Genomic DNA, 12,782 nt, shown 5'->3' on the forward strand with positions numbered 1-12,782 from the left:
CAGCTATCCTCCATTAGACTTAATGCATTGTGCTCAGCCATTTGAAAACAGTTAATGTATGATAGAAGCTGAGAGTTTGGGCTGTTTGAAACATTTCTAGCACTAGCTGTATATGGAAAATTTCAATAGCAAATTGTGAAAAGTCTTCAGTTCCATGCATTATTGATTATTTTTGGTTCCCATTTTTGAATCTTGTCACATGTTTGCACAGAAAAATGCGTTCTTTAGATGAAAGATTTGTGATTTTGCTTGGTATTGTTTGCTGCTTGGATACTGTGGATTCAGTTGAGGGACAGAAATGACATCTGTCAGAAGCAATGCTGTGAATTGTGCTGTACACCATTTTGGTTTATGAACTAAGTATTTATTTAATTCATTCACTGGTAAAACCAGGAATTTGTGGTACGTCCTTGATTGTCGTGGCTAAGTTTGTGGAGATTTAACCTCTTGGCTCTCTTTTTTTTTTGTTTTGGAGATGTACTTTGCCTGACATTTGTGCAATATGAATATAACTATCCACTTATCAGTCCAAGCCTGAATGTTGAACAACTGCATGCCAACATGGACTGCTTAATTATCTAGTGAGTTATGAGTGAAAATGAACAATTTGCAAGTATCAGTTAATATCCTCACTTTTGATCTCATGATCAAGGGAAAACCGAAAGTATTGGAGATCCTCAGCCAGTCTGGCAGCATCTGTAGAAAAAAAAAATGAGGGTTAATATTTTGAGTTCAGTGACTCTTCAGAACTGTTTCTAGTGCTTTCTGTTTTTATTTCAGGCTTCTTTCCAGTATCAGCAGTTTTACTTTTTTATTTTAACGACAATTGTCTTCCTTTGAAAAGTTTTTAGCTTTTCTGGTTCCTATTTACAATGGCTCCTTGGTGCCATACTTGGTCAAATGCTGCTTTGACAGCAGGTGTGGTTTCTCTCAATTCGACTGTTGAATTCAGTTCTTTGTCCATGTTTGGATCAACTCTACAACGAGATTTGGAGCCACTGGTCCTGTTGGAATCCAAACTGAGTGTTGATGAACAAGTTGTTTGTGAGTATGTGTCTCTGTCATTGACATTCCATCGTGTAACTTCCCACCATTACTGTGCTGGAAACAGTGGGCTTCCAGCTTTGTGCATAGCCCTGTGAAAGGTGGGTGCTGGACTGTTTCATGTCCATCATTCAGCCAATCATTCTTCCTCCATACACACCTTTTTTTGTTTCTTTATTTATTCTCCTTTCACTCTTTGTGGCTTTGCACCCATCTATCATTTAGAAACAGGAGCAGGAGTAGGCCATTTAGCCTCTTGAGCCTGTTCTGACATTCACTGAGATCATGGCTGATCTGTGGCTTAACTCCATATACCTGACTTTGGTCCATACCTCTTAATTTTTTGTTAAGCAAAGATATTATCTATCTCAGATTTAAAAGTACCAACTGATTTAACTGCTCTTGTTTGCGACTCTGCCCAGGTCTTCCATTTTGTTCTTTCTTCAACCTGTCCCATATTTGTTTGCTTAAAATTTGTTGCCTTTCTAACTTTCCCCAAATCAGTGAAAGGTCATTGACCTTAAGCATCGCCTGTTTTTCACTTGACATATGCTGCCTCTCTTGAATATTTTCAGCATTTTTTGCTTTTGCTTTGCTTCAGATTTCCAGCAACCATAGTATTTTACTTTTATTCTGTTGATTACTGAATGAATAATAAAACCAAAATATCTTGAATTGGCTGTACCAAACAATCTGTATGATTGAGTGCAAGTTATTATAGCTTAGATTTGTTGGGGATGGCAAATTTAAGCTGTAATAATTTTTGGTCTTATATGACAGATTTCTAATTATTAAAACACACAATTATCATCATGCTTTCAACTGTATGCCCCTCATCCTGCCTCCAAATCTATTTTCATTATTTCCTTGTTCAGTACATAGGAAGTTATACGAATCAGTGAAAACAAACCCATAAAAGATTAATTCATCAAGATGAATTTTTGACTTTAAAGCAATCTCAACTGCTTTGAAATGGGGAACAAAGAAAAGCACGTATATTTTACGAACAACGTTTCCAAAATACCCAATTGCTTTATCCAGCTTATTAGCAATTTTACTCACTTACTATGTTAAGTACAGCAATAATTAAAACATGACTTTAGTAACAATCTGAAGGTGGATAAATCACCTGGACGAGAGAGACGACAATTCGGAGTTCTGAGGAGATTGTAGAGGCACTGGTTGGTGATCTTTCAGGAATCAGTGGGGCCAGGGAGGATCCCAGAGGACTGGAAAATGTCTAATGTAACACCCATCTTTAAGAAAGGAGGAAGGCAGAAGACGAAAAACTATAGGCCATTTAGCCTGACTGCAGTCATTGGTAAGATTTTAGTGTTTGTTATTAAGGATTAGATTGTAGAGTACTAGGAAGTACATGGTAAAATAGGGCTGAGTCAGCATGGCTTCATCAAGGGGAGGCCATACCTGACAAATCTGATGGAATTACTTGAGGTAACAAGCAAGTTAGACAAAGGAGAGCAAGTGAACATGATCTATTTGAATTTCCAGAACACCTTTGACAAGCTGCCACACAGGAGGCTGCTAAACAAAACCCCATGGTGTTATGGGTAAGGTACTGGCATGGATAGAGGATTAGCTGACTGGAGGAAGGCAGGGGGAGGGGGTAAAGGGATCTTTTTCAGGATCGCAGCCAGTGACTAGTGGAATTCAGGTTACTGAACCCTCCGGTTAAACGACCACCAATAGTCAGCCTCTCGCCCTCCCGCTTCTCCCCCCACCGCCCCCCACACCCCCACTCTTTCTCTCTCCCTCCGACTCTCTCTCTCAAGCAATCCTGTGGTCTAGTAGGACTAATGTGGCTTTACCTATACCTAGTTAGCATCTGAAAGAGAAAGATGAGCCAACATTTCAGCTTGCGACCATCAGAATTAACATAAATCACAAGTGTTTCACATGCAGCTGCACCTGTTGTATTTGAAGTCTCTATCCAAAGCTCCACTAAGGTAACTTGAATGTGTAAAACCTGATCCATTACTGTTTTCCAAAAGGCGTGGGCAGTGAAATGAAGATTTTCACAAAGACTCTGTTTAGTTTTCAATTGGATAAGTGCCATTTAGCTAAGACCAAAGTTCACATTCAACCTTTTTTTTGGTGTGGGAGAAGCCCTCTGCCTTGCCATCAGTTCTGATCTCAAGTCATGCAGCTTTGAAACTTTGGGATGGAGGAGCCTAGTGCAGGTTTCTGTGCTGGACCTCTGGGCCAGCAAAGCTGGAAGATTGATCTCTATCACCAAAAGGCTGTTTTTTGAAAACTTTCTAAAGTTCTGCCCTCAAATCAAGATTATATTTGTGTGTTACTCATAAATTTTCAAATTACTTATTTTGATAATAATATTTCTTGTATAAACATTAACTGCATTCCTGCTGTCAGTACTTAGAGGTAAAGCCACTGACTATGCTGTCGCGTATTGTTTTAGAAAAAGTTGAAAGGAGCTGTTAGACTATTTTAGAAAACAGATTGTTACTAAAGCCATGTTTTAATTATTACTGTGCTTAATACAACAATGATTAAAATTGCTAATAAGAATCTGGATGAAGCAATTGGATATTTTGGAAAGAACATTTGTAAAATATACATGTTTTTCTTTGTTCCACATTTCAAAGCAGTTAAGGTTGCTTTAAAATCAAAAATTCATCTTGAAACCTAATCTTTTATTGGTTTATTTTCACTGATTCATATTAACTCTCTATGTACTGAACAAGGAAATAATGAAAATAGATTTGGAGGCAGGATGAGGGGACAGACAGTTGAAAGCACGTGATGATAACTGCATGCTTGAATAATTAGAAATCTGTCATATAAGACCAAAAAGAGACCAAAAAACTGCAGATGCTGGAATCCAAGGTAGACAAACAGGAGGAATTGAAGCATGACAAGCTGATGGAAGTATGCTATTTTTAAATAACCGAACATCTGGAAGAGCATCGCAAGCCTGGCAGCGTCTGGAGGAGAGGAGCAGTCAACGTTTCGGGTATTACCCTTCTTCAGGACTGATGATGAAAATAGATTTGGAGCAGGATGAGGGGATGGACAGTTGAAAACGTGTGATCACAATTGAATGCTTTAACAATTAGAAATTTGTCAGTGTTCAGATTTAAGTGGATATACATTTATTTTAGGAACACATCCTTTCCCTCTTGTTGACAGATGGAATGTAAAATTTCCAGAGAAGGTTATCGTTGAATAATAGAATCATACAGCAGGGAAACAGACCCTTCGTTCCAACTTGCCCATGTCAACCGAGTCTCCCAAATTAAACTAATCCCACCTATCTACGTATGGCCCATATCCTTTTTAGCCCTTCCTATTTATGTACCTGTCCAAATGTCTTTTCAATGTTGTAACTGTAGCTGCATCTATGACTTCATCTGGCAGTTCATTCCACATATGAACCACCCTCTGTGTGTAAGAGAGGCCCCTCAGGTACTTTTTAAATCTTTCTCCTCTCATCTTAAAAATATGCCCCCTAGTTTTGAATTACCCCACATTTTATTTATAGCACCTGGTCTTGATTTTCCTGCCAAAAATATATCACTTCAAACTTTTTTTGCATGAAAATGTTATCTTCTGCTTGTCCACCCATTCCAAGCCTGTTTCTCTTGTTAGGAAGTCTATTGTTATTATCCTCACTGTTGTATGTCATTAGTAACTTCTGAATTTGTGCTGTGTACACCCAGATCTGGCCCTTTAATGTAGAATAACAAAACCTAGTACTGACGCCTGACAAACCACATGATATACTTTACTTTCCTCCAGTTCAAAAAAACTGACCGTTCACCTCTACATGCTGACATTTGGGACACTTTCTGCTCTTGCTGCACTGTCCTTTTATTCAAGGCCCTACGCTTTTCTGACAAGCCTGTTGTATGGCTTTTCATCAAACTTGTTTTTGAAATGCATGTACACCAAATCAACCTCAATACTCTCATCATTTTAGAGGAGAGTGAAGTAGTGTCGATATTGCTGGCCTGGATTCTTTTGGTGTCTCAAAAGAAATAGTTTCAAAAGGAATTTACCTACCATGTCTAGGGATTAAGACTGACAGTGAGCTGTTCTTGAGTCCGTTTCTTGTGTCCTAGTTCTGATCCACAAGATGAAAAATTCCAACTTGTAGTTTCCTTTTAGCAATCTATAAAGATAGAGGGCAGATGTGATACTATCTCTTTGTCGACCTGGGTGTTGTGGATTTGTTTGTCCTTTCTATCCTTAAAAATATGGTTTGATTGTACTCAACAATCTCTGCTTTAAAGGTAGTCCTTCCGTGGTTCAGTTTTGCCTGCCAGTCTTAGGTTTCAGTTTATCTGGGCCAGATCAGGATCCAATACCCTTTCTGCTAGGGATGTCATTTGTCCCCTGTTCATGTGACAGCAACTGGGAGGCTATTCAGATGTCTCTTCTTGATGCTGCTGGTATATCTTTGGATTACTGTACTGTTAGCCTACTTGGCCATGACTTGAGGTCTGCCTGGAGTTGGTTTGGACTGGGAACCAAGGAAGAACTTGAGATTGGCAGCCTTCATCTTATTTGATGGAAGGGTGGAGAGAAAAGACTGGAAGAAAGTAATCATGGATCCTGAATTTTAGCCTCATGTTCAGATGGACCATGTCTTAGGTGGGGTAGTCAGGTCAAAGCTGGGAGGTGCGGGTGCATGCCTCGGATGTACCGTTCTACTAACAATCCTTTACTTGCCCCATCTCGTCTCTGGTTCCACTAGCATCCCTAATTGCCCCACCCGTCCTGTCAGTGAAATGTCCTGAATTTTGTTTCTTCAGAGTCGTTCATCCTGTCATTGGTACTGACATGAACACAGCACTGGCTGTTCATCTTCGTAAGTGTGGTTTACAGCCACTCTGTGACATTTTCGCGGGGTATTGGGGAGATCACACAAATCTTGGATTAGTGCCTGTGGCTCAGAGGTACCCAACTGCCCTGATAAATCATTGCTGTCATCAACCAATATTCAGTTGTGAACATTGGAGAGTGAGATACAATCCAGGACTTCAGCAACACTGGCTTGTCCTCCTTTACGGCCTGTTGATTATCCATTTCTTCTCTACCTGCATACCTTGAAGCTATAGGGTGCCCATATTCAGAAATATGCAATTCACAATGACTGGCTTCAGCTTTGTCATTTTGTGTCTGTTCTAATCATGCTCCTGTGTGTCAGTTGAGATGCCATATTTGTATTAGATTGGTCTTTGAAGCAACTTAGCATTGCAGAGTGGTTACCAAGTTTGACTTAACAGGATACCCAAAAAGGTATTCAACAATAGTCAGGCATTTGGAGTTGGTGACTAGCCTACCTCAACTGTATCTTGATTGTCATTCCCTTTTATACAAAACATATTTGCTTTAAGAAGAATCTTGAGCCATCATTGCATTAAATACAGAGCAGAGAAGATCTCTGAAATTTTTCTGAATGAGAACCACTTCCAATGTCTGTGACCAATGGCAACTTGACAAATTGTGGGAGAGGATAACATGCAATTTCTGAGACTTCACTTTCATTCATGAGTTATTGTTTGTGGAGAAAAATAGGCATCCTCCCATTTTTCTCACTAGTAGAGGAGCTTCAAGCTAATCTGTTCCTTTGGTTGCTATCTATGAAATGTTAAAATTAATTGATATTTTTCTATCTAACATAGTATGTTTTGTTCAAGCAGCAATGATGAGCTTGAGATACTTTGCTTTTTACTGTACAATTTTTTTCCACACTTAAGTTCACCAATTCTTGGTTTAAGGGAGAAAAAAAATCTATTTGCAAACTGGCCGGGACTTTGCTGAAGAAATGAGTGATATAGCCTGTTACTAATTCGCAAGTCGATCAATAGGTAATGATGTGGCAGGGGTATTCATTGCTGACAGGTTGCTGGCCAATCTGCACATTAATAAAACTTTCATTTGCCCAAATTAAAGTTACTTTATTTTTACATTTGACTCATAAATTCACCACTAAATTTAAGTAACTCAGCAAATGCACAAGTAAATGTGTGAAGTCTCATTTAGGTTATCAACGATACTAAAACTGTTAAAATGTAAATTACAAGATGTTTGTTTTTGCTTTCCCTTGTTTCTGTTTTGGTCTCTAAATCTAGTCTTTCTTTCCTTTTCTATTTTCTTGATTTGACATTGAATTGACCCACTCTAATGCACCCTCATTCTCAGTTCTTTTTGTTTATTACTCCTTTAATCTCACTGGTTACGCACTGTTTATTTTGTTACTCGTTGCCATCACTGAGCAGTTTTCACTTCAAGCATCTTTGTGAACAAGTTATTTTTATAAACCTATATGTGCATGAACACATCTGAAGTGCACATTGAGATGCCTTACTAGAGCAAAACTTGGGCCATTATCATGCAATGTATTTGATTTTTGTTAGGATTATTTATTATTCATTGTTACTGGTTTAAAGAAATAAATCATGAAATTTTGGAAAACTTTTTGAAGGTCTACTTGTTAAAGGAAAAGTTTCATAAGCCAGTTTGATGTGACTCGTTGAGATGCATCTCATAACAAGCTGCCCTTCAGAGGGAGAGGCCTTGATCTAAAAATCCACACGTTCTTTCTTGATATGAGGTGTGCATGTTATTGTTGTCCACGCCTGAGAGAGGGCTAGGTGGGGAGCAGGAGTTAAAGTATTTTAATACACGTGATCAAGAATGAAGATAATCACAAGTAATGAACTGATTACTCAATGCTTTAAATCAGAAATTAATGTACATGAGAACGGCAGCCTATTTATGATTATTTGGAAAGATTTTACATATTCTTTCGATCAATTATAATCATATTTTAATGACCAATATTGGTATCTGTAGAACAGTATTTAAATAATCTTGCGTCATTAGCATTTTTCTAGCAAATTACTCAGTGGAAAAAGTCATTATTAGCAGATATCATTGCTTCTAATCAGTCCTGTTCATTAACTCCACAGCTCCACTGAAAACCCTGAAATACTGGCTTTTCAATGGGGAAAAAAAATATACTGGTCTGACAGCATTGTGCTTTGAAATGGAGAAGGATTAACTGAAAGACTTCACTTGTGAATCTTCAAATGATGGAATACTGAGAAGTAAGTTAACCATTTCCTGGTATTTATTGTCATATTGGAGAACTCTTCCTAACAGCTGGCCTTTGCTATATTAGTAGTTTTTGGGAACAGGCCATCCATCTGTCTTCTCAATTGTGAAGAGGCCGTGTCCTGGAAACATGCCCTTGGCAATTGCAGATCCTACATGGAGACTTAATGCATTGCAAAAATAAATTTCAAAGATTCGAAATTTTTTCTGGCTTTTATGTTAGACTCGAGATTTGTATTATTTTTTAATCTCTTTCTTGTCCAATCACATCCATCCAATAACATGGTGGCCATTGACCAAAACTCTGCACCCCATTCTAAATGTGAATTAACTAGTATTTTATGCAGGATCTTGTTGCTTTTGTGAAATAGAGTATTTTATCTGCCTTCTTGACCACCTAATCTACTTGACGTGCTATCTTCAGGGATCTGTAGTTGTAAACTCCAGTGTCATTCACTTCCTGTACATCTTTCATAATCTTACTGTTTATTTTGTTTCACTTGCCTTGCTTATAATGACCCCACCCCACCAAGTGTATGGCACATACTTCTCTAGACTGAATCTCATTTGTCAATTTTCTCTCCACCTGACCAGTTCTTTGACATCTTCCCTTCTTCCTTGCTATCAACCGCATGGCCAGTTTTCATGTCATTTGCAGATTTCTTGTATATCAATGGCTGAGGGCATAATTATGACACACAACAAGGAGCACACTGCTGACTTTCAGCGAATCCCACTGGAAACATCTAGTTACTAAAGCACCTGCTACTTAGCCAATTTTTGCACCCAACCTGCCCTTAGCCTTGGATCCCACAATCCTATCATGATTAGTTATTTAATTGTGTCAGTTGGAAGACTGAGGAAGCAATTGTAATATATAATACAGGTAGAGAAATAGAGGTACTAGCAAGAGACCTGAACCATCTTCATAGAACTTATTCATTTAGTCAAACACCTTTCAGCACTTGAGAAGCATTGATCTGCAACCAGCTAGTCAGATGTGGTGGAAATCTTGCAGCTTCATGTAACCTAGATAGAAATATATGTTTAATGGGGCAATCAGAGTGGCGTACTGAGAAGGTAGAGGAATTTTATGGGGCTATGATGAGCGTTGCTAGTTGTCCTGTCCCTGCAAAAATCAGTGGCATAACTTCAGAGTAATCTACAGCAGTACTTCTAAAGATAATTTGTTCTGGTTGTTCTTGCTTTAAGGTTAGGTTGGAGTTTTTGGTTGTTCTGTTTGGAACACAGGAAATTGGGGATTTGAAAGACATGTTCGAGATTATGACATGTTCAGCTATTGTAGACAGAGATACATAATGACAGAAGCTGTTCCGATCTGATTATATAAAGAATAGGGCACACAGATTTACAGTTACAAACAAGATGTGTGGAGGGATGTGAGGAAGGACTTATAGCCCTCTGTGGCAAGGGTGGTGAAAGCATTACTTTCCAATTGAAATTGTCATTTATGTGCAGTTGAGTTAAGTAACATTGCAGGGCTACAGGGAAGGGGACTCACTGGAATGCTCAAGAGAGCTGACAAAAGACTTGATAGGTTGAATAGCATCCTGTTGTGTCATAATGATGCCGTGAGAATGATTGATTGTAATTTATTACATAAAATATTGTATTGTTTTTAAGCTTAGTATTGCAATGCTACTGCAAACAAGACCTAGATAAGTTATTGGTGTTAAAAAAAGAGTTTTGATTGCATTATTATCGGCTACATTTTGAAGAGAGGGAAAAGGGAGATGGGAAAAAAATCCGAGAGGAGGTCGTTCTAGAACCATTCTAATGCTTTGTTTGACTTGCTGTGGTATTACGAATGGATGTCCTGCCTGTCAGCTACCTTGTCTGAAAGCAAACTCTGTTAATCTGATTGTATAGCAGTGAAGTTTTGTTCTTTTGAATCTTTTCAAAGCATTAAATATGATGAATGTCAGTGGCCTTAGTTTTGGAATGGACAGATATTATTGACATTAAAACTGTGGCCTTTCAAATAAGAAAAAAATCACCTTTATTGTGTACAATAGGCCTGAGACAATTAAGAAAAACCGAAAGAACTGCGGATGCTGTAAATCAGGAACAAAAACAAAATTGCTGGAAAAGCTCAACAGGTCTGGCAGCATCTGTGAAGGAAAAAACAGAGTTAACGTTTCGGGTCTGGTGACCCTTCCTCAGAACTGAGACAATTAATATCGTTTTCAAAGCAGATGACTTGTTTAAAATATCTTTTGATATTTAAAAAATGAGAGCTACTTTGACCTTGTCAAATTCTGAGAGAATGCTTTAGTCTAGAAAGAAGTCCTTGTAAAATTTCTCAAAATTTAGTTATTCAGAAGCCAGATTTTCATGAATTATTTTAGTCAAAAGAAAATCCATGGTATATATTTTATTAAATAAAACCAATGTTAATGGATGGCAAATTATTGGTTGCCAACTTGCTTCTGAAAATATCTTCCCCTATCACTTTTTCTTGGCTGAATTTTTTTTACCTGATTCTTTCACACACTTCTCACATAGATGTATCTTTCTGATCAGGAGTCAAGATGGGGACATTGCTTTCACTTACGCATCAAGGTGAACTACTTTCCAAATTTAGTGAACTGAAAACTGAAGCAGCTAGCCAGATGGTATTCCCATGATTTTCAATCCTTTGCTACTTTTTCTGCTTTTTGATGTATCTGACGCTTTGCGGCTATGCTTTGTTTGAGTGCATTTGGAGTTAGGCACTTGATTTCCCCATGTGATGGGTTTCATTTTTTGCCTTTTGAGGCATGGGCAAGGAAGGACAAACTCACTAGAGGTTAGGTAGTTTTTCAGAGAGGAAAGCAAACAGGGAAGCCATCTGAGACCACACTGTCACATCTTTCATTGTTTATGTTTGTGAATATATTAGTCATCTACTTGACAAAAGCGATGGTGTAGGAATACCTTAAAGGAGGCAAGAAATCTGTTTAAAATTGGAAAGGGAGCTCGTTAATATTTTGATTTAGTAATAGTAAAATGCGACTAGTTTCCAATTACTCAGATAGTGAGAACTGCCGATGCTGGAGTCAGATAACACGGTAGGGAGCTGTAGGGGCACAGCGGGCCAGACAGCATCAGAGGAGCAGGAATGTTGACGTTTCTGGTCAGGACCCTACTTCAGAAATGAAGAAGGATCCCGACCCGAAGCGTCAACTTTCCTGCTCCTCTGATGCTGCCTGGCTCTCTGTGCTCCTCCAGCTCCACACTGCGTTATCTTTAGTTTCCAATTACAGTACTGTTTTAAAATAAAATTGCAGTTATAGAGTGTTTCCAAGTTATTTGCTTAATTATAATCTACACATTATAGCATAGTTTTAAACAAAAAGGACTTTTAAGATCCTTTTCCAAGAGATAAGATTTTAAAAACAAATTAATCATTTATGTAACCTGTTTCTAAGGGGTTTGCCGAAACATAGGTAAAACTACCAGCACCACCACTTTTAAACATTATCACCTGATGAAATGCTTTTCATACCGCAACAAAAAATACTTAATGCATTGATTACCATAATTACTGAAGCATGAGCATTTACTGAGATTAAAAATGTAGATTAATGACTGAATGATCACTGGATCATTTTTTCATAACTAGAAAGACCTTAGCATATTGATTGGCAAGGAAGTGTCAAACACATTGGCTTTAGAGAAGCAGTACAGTGACAAAATAAACCCATACTTCCAGTTCACTTGTGTTTTATTTATTTATCTCATTCGGTTAACAAAGACAGCTAGTTTTCATAAAGATAAGGAATTTGTGCGTTGAGACTTTTTTCTCCAAAACATTTTTGTTAATGGTTATTCATTTTTAAATGCACTTGGCTTCACTGGATTCTAGGCAAAAGTATCAGGGGTACTTCAGGAGGACACCTGTACATTTGTCAAATATTGGTAGTTTTGAAAGGGAAAGAGGTTTCAGGTGTCTGCAGAGTAAAATCCCCTAAAAGTAATGTTTGACTTCCTCTGTGAATGAAACATTTCTCAATATTCATTTTTCATGACTCAATTTTGTGTTTAATTTGTACTTTGCTTAGGTACTGATGTTCCTTTTAATAAAGGTCAGAAGAGGATTTTGCAAAATGTAGCTTTGTAGACTTTGTGGAAGTTTGTTTAGTTTTTACTTCAACATGCTTTTGTTAATTATTAAGGTCACAGAATTCTGGAAATGTCTTGGAGGGAAATAATTATGAATGTAAAAAATGGTCAAGTTGTAAGTTATCTTATAGTTCCATTGTACTTTCAGAGGTAAACTATTTAAATATCATTGCTATTAGTGATGCTGTAAAATGTCTGAATGCAAACCAACATCCATCTTAAGATGAAATGCTGCATCAAGGAAAATGACTCAATAAGGGTGTCTCAGGAAAAAACGATCTGTACACAATGAGAGCTGGAAAGAATATTGGTTAAAATGTCCTTTTTTGTTCCCTGGATGCCTAAATTGTAGATAATTTTGTCTGTGTGGTGAAAAACCTTTAAATTGAAGATTCAAGATTCTCAGCTTTCCTGCTCCTATGATGCTGCTTGACCTGCTGTGTTCATTCAGCTCCCTTTTATAGTTTTATTTAGCAGCAAAAGTTGAGAATCTTGAATCTTCAATTTAAAGG

The 12,782-nt window shown here is 37.8% G+C and overlaps 1 protein-coding gene across 3 annotated transcripts in view; it reads left to right on the forward strand.

Moving 5' to 3' along the window:
* The window catches only part of rgmb (repulsive guidance molecule BMP co-receptor b), a 153,741-nt gene that overhangs the window by 50,757 nt on the left and 90,202 nt on the right, over nucleotides 1-12,782 (forward strand). For 2 of the 3 annotated variants that reach the window (XM_020526689.2, XM_048594911.1), the window contains exon 2: nucleotides 8,001-8,138. The exons of the other annotated variant lie outside the window; for it this stretch is intronic. The gene's annotated coding sequence lies outside the window, so the exon portion shown is untranslated. The remainder of the gene's footprint in view (nucleotides 1-8,000; nucleotides 8,139-12,782) is intronic. 3 annotated transcript variants of the gene reach the window in all.

Source organism: Rhincodon typus, chromosome 3 (assembly GCF_021869965.1).
Source record: "Rhincodon typus isolate 14 chromosome 3, sRhiTyp1.1, whole genome shotgun sequence".
NCBI lineage: Eukaryota > Metazoa > Chordata > Chondrichthyes > Orectolobiformes > Rhincodontidae > Rhincodon > Rhincodon typus.